Below are 4628 nucleotides of genomic sequence, written 5' to 3' on the forward strand. Positions count from 1 at the left end.
CTTTAAATCCTCCCAACTATTTAGTTGGTCACGAGTACCTCGGTACCAAAATAGAGCCTCATCTGTGAATAATTCGGCCGCTGAATTGAATAATCTTTCTTTTGCAATATTACGAGATTTACATAATTCTTCAATCCTAACAATGAAATCCTGCACACTATCCTTCCCGTTATATTTTAAATTTAGAGAGTGAACATACGAAGCACGATCACAAGACACTACAGATTTGTTTTTCAATGACTCATCCACGGCCGAACCAGAGGCTTTAGACACATCTTCCTCTGCAGGTTGGAAATCATAACTACTAACGAATGTGTGCGTCATACGGTCGATCCGTTTTAAAAGTGGGATGAGACGCTCCTCCAACTGTTCCCTCAAAGTCCTATCACTCTCCTCTTTAGCTTCAACACGGCTTAACCTATGTATAAAACCCACGGTTTCCTAAAGTCTGCACTCTATTTAGCTTTTTGAGTAATAGGGGCTTCCTATTACACAGCTCCTCAAGCTCGTCTAATTTGGAGGAAATAGTTCTCAGCTCGGCCAGCGCATCTCCCTCGAACTCACTCACCTCATCGCTAGGTATATCCTGAGCCAATTGTCTAATCTGTGCGCGCAACAGCTCTACCGTTTTCTCAGGCACAGCATCTCGTATGGCAACCTCGTAAACCAATTCGTCTTTGTTTAAAATGTTAAACCGGATAGGGCGTTCCTCCCTCATATCGACTTATCAAAATAATAATTTTAGCAAAAAGTAAAGTAAGTTACAATATTCGGCTTATTGTGATATTCGTTACACACTACAGTATGGTTATACTTATTATAAAATTATAACAATAAGAAAGAAAACTTAAGATGACCAACCAATCCGTCACTGAGCAATAGACCAGTGCCGGGGAGAATCTCCACGGACCCAACAACGTCCCTGTTCGGGCGCCATGTAAATANGCCAAACGTTTTATTTGACTACGCAACAACTGTACAGTTCGCTCAGGCACAGCATCACGGATCACAACTTCGTAAGTTAATTCGTCCTTGTTCAAAAGATTGAAACGGATAGGGCGTTCCTCCTTCATATTATTGACTTTACAAAATGAATGTTAAAAAAGTAAATAAGGTACAATATTTTAACTAATATTAGTTAAACACTACACAGCATGATCACACTCAACATATTATCACAACAGCATCAGAAACAAAAAAAATTAAGATGACCAACCAATCCGTCACTGAGCAATAGACCAGTGCCAGGGAGAACCTCCACGGACCCAACAACGTCCCTGTTCGGGCGCCATGTAAATATGAAAATTTGCCGGAGCAAAATAAAAGAATTAAATATTTAAATTGACAACAATTTAATTGTGGGTTAGACACAAATATTTAAAAAGAAAAATTAAGGGATGGGTCGTTGGGCCGTTTGGTTGGTACTGATTAAAAATACTTAAGATTACTAGCGCGCTAGTCGCCACCACTCGGCTCAACCCCCTCCGCACCCGTCGGGCGCAGCAAGCGTCTGGCACTGCGGGACAGCCGGTGCCAAACACCTGATAGCCGGTGCCAACAGAGCAGCCGGTACCATACACCTCCTATTGTACAATAAAAAATTATATTATACAACAGCACAATACATTCATAATAGTAAAAACAATTTAAAAACAATAATCCATCGCTCTCGAGGATGGAGCAAATGTGAACACAGCAAAATCCAACGGTAATTCATTACAATGGTAAATCTATTTAGCAGGTAACATTTTGGTAAAATGTAATCATCGTAATTATTATATCATCTACCTTCACAAAGCGAACTAAAAATAGTTAACACAACAAAATCCATCGATAATACATCACAATGGTAAACTTATTTAGGAATTTACTTTTTGGTAAAATGTAATCATTGTAATTATCACATCATTTACCTTCATAAAGCGAACTAAAAATAGTTAACACAACAAAATCCATCGATAATACATCACAATGGTAAATTTATTTAGGAATTTACTTTTTGGTAAAATGTAATCGTTATGTGGGTAATCTACTTTTTCAAAGTAAACTAAAATAATTGACAAGCTCAATAGAAAACGGAACCAACCTATGAAGTAGGGTAGCCCGTGACCGAGTGCCACGTTTCTAGTAATTCATCCTAACTCAGCGGAGAGGCGAATGAGTTTGAGAAAGAAACCACAACATACCTGCTATGGAGGCAACATCAGCAACATCAACAACAGACAGCAACAGCGCAGAGGCTCGCCACCGAGCACTGCCCAACCACACACAATCTGCGAATAACAACCAGGTGCATTGGTTAACAATGCCGCCAATGCAAACAACAAAATAACAAGAAGAAACTCAAGGTAATCCTTGGAATAGGACCTGCTTACCTTCAGTAACAGAACTCAGCACGTGGCAGTGAGTCCGCAAAATCGGCGAACAGCGGGATTTCGGTGTCCAACCGGAATTCCTTTATTTCAACAACAATAATCTGCGTGCCCTGCCCGTTTGAGTTGGGAATGGCACATTTAGGGCCGACTCAGAATGCCACAACACCACACACTAACGAACTTCCGTCCAAGCGCACGGCCGGTCGAGCAAAAAAAAAGGTCACTCCAAAAAGCGCCGGTCATCACCCGTGACTTGTGGTCCGAATCGAACCCAACAATAACAAACCATAAAAATGTTTCTTCGTTTTTATTTTTTATTTCTTTTTCTAATAAGTTCTATTTGAGTCAACCAGCCTCTTATTGAATAATCTTGATATGAGAACTCACAAAACTGCTCCTCCGATTTAAATTTAATTAATTTATTTAACTTTTAGAAACAGAAGAAACGTCACTCACAGTATTCGGACCGTCTCCCGCGCGTTTCGTTTCGCTCAGAATATGTCAAATTTCTAGAACGTTCCGAACCCATGATCGATCAAGATACATTACAATGTTATTTTAATATAAACATTGAGGAAAATACTAGAAATAGCTAGAATTTAAATTAAAGAGCCTAAATATTAAGTTTTATAAAAATTTAGTGTTGAATATTTAATTTCATTATACATTTCTTCTATACTAAAAGAATGGAACGTAACGCATTGATCTGTCAAACGGAGACATTCAAAAAGTGAGGTTATTTATTGCTCTGTGTACCAAAACAATGTAATTAATTTTAATAGAAGTTAATCAAAACTCAGTGAATCACTAACAATGACACAATCAAGTGACAAAGGAAACACTGCGCACTTTGTAATATGTGACCTTACGGTTCGTTGGAATGTTTGTTTGTGGAAATCGGTAAGTATTCAATCTCGCCAAAAAAAAAAGTGTTACATCGTGTTTAACAGAAATTTAAATATTTTTGCAAAACTCACTCGATTTTATTTTTCAAACGAGAAATGAAAATAAAACTATCATGTAATCATACACTACCTACGCAGTTATCGTTCCGTAGTACGAGTACTGTACCTCTAGTAGGAAAAACTTTCGAGTTCGTTTCGTTGCGTATTCAAAGTGTCATCGAAAAATTTTGTATGAAAAATTAAACAGCGCCCCCTAGGGCGGCTATAATATACTGTTTCATCCATAAATGCTTTTTCGAGAACGATATTCAGTAATACGAAGCTCGTAGAGTCGAGCAGAAAAGCATTTCTCTATATTTTTTCAGCGAAAACACAATTTCCATACATGTGAGCGTTATATCACATTGTTTTCCCCTTCTCAAATTCCATGGCCTCGGGCAAACATCTCGCGATAGAAAAAAGCTGACGACTCAAAAACCCATAAAACGCCCTATCTAAGAAGTTTGACATGTAATATTACCGTATTAGATAACTGCAATACCCTGAAGCTGTAGGACACTTGAAAATATTCTGATCCTTAAAATAATCAGCTTAAGGGGGAAATGTTATGCGAAGACTGTACATGCGATTTTGTTTTGTTTCTTTTATAATACCCTGGAGGTGGATCGTTAATGTTGTTTACAGCATTCGGGATGTTACGGAGTAATCCCAACTAATATTATAAATGCGAAAGTAACTCTGTCTGTCTGTCTGTCTGTCTGTCTGTCTGTCTGTCTGTTACGCTTTCCCGCTTAAACCTCGCAACCGATTTTGATGAAATTTGGCATAGAGATAGTTTGAGTCCCGGGAAAGAACATAGGATAGTTTTTATCCCGGTTTTTGAAACAGGGACGCGCGCGATAAAGTTTTTCTGTGACAGACAAAAATCCACGCGGGCGAAGCCGCGGGCGGAAAGCTAGTAACATTAATAAAATTCCTTGTAAGTATATAAGTAGAGATCTTGGGAGAGACTACACATTCTAAGCATGTATTTGAATTGGTATCTAGGTATCTTAGTGCATTATGTGTAGAGTATACGTATGCTATACTAACTTGAGCCAATCCAATTGTGTTTTAAAGATGATATTTTTACTACATAGGTTCTTATTTAGTGAAAATAACTATTTGAGCCTAGCTCCCAAAAACCTTAAGTAAGGCTGGGTTGCACCATCTTACTTCAACTTTATCGAACGTCAAAAGTCTGTCAAACTCCATACAAAAAACACTGATTATCGTTATAGTTACGGTTAAAGTTAGGTGGTACAACTTCACCTAAGTATGTGCCTATTATGTCTTCTTGACAAATCAC

The 4628-nt window shown here is 38.2% G+C and overlaps 1 long non-coding RNA gene across 1 annotated transcript; it reads right to left on the minus strand.

Annotated features, from left to right (window-relative positions):
* Window positions 1-1333: 1333 nt before the first annotated feature.
* LOC114364921 (uncharacterized) lies at window positions 1334-3306 on the minus strand. The gene is made up of 2 exons (XR_003656891.1): window positions 2376-3306; window positions 1334-2273 (listed from the first exon to the last, which is right to left on the minus strand). It is a non-coding gene; the product is annotated as an uncharacterized LOC114364921 (long non-coding RNA).
* Window positions 3307-4628: the final 1322 nt, after the last annotated feature.

The sequence above is a fragment of the Ostrinia furnacalis genome, unplaced genomic scaffold (assembly GCF_004193835.3).
Source record: "Ostrinia furnacalis isolate ACB-3 unplaced genomic scaffold, ASM419383v2 OfSCF7487, whole genome shotgun sequence".
NCBI classification, from domain to species: domain Eukaryota; kingdom Metazoa; phylum Arthropoda; class Insecta; order Lepidoptera; family Crambidae; genus Ostrinia; species Ostrinia furnacalis.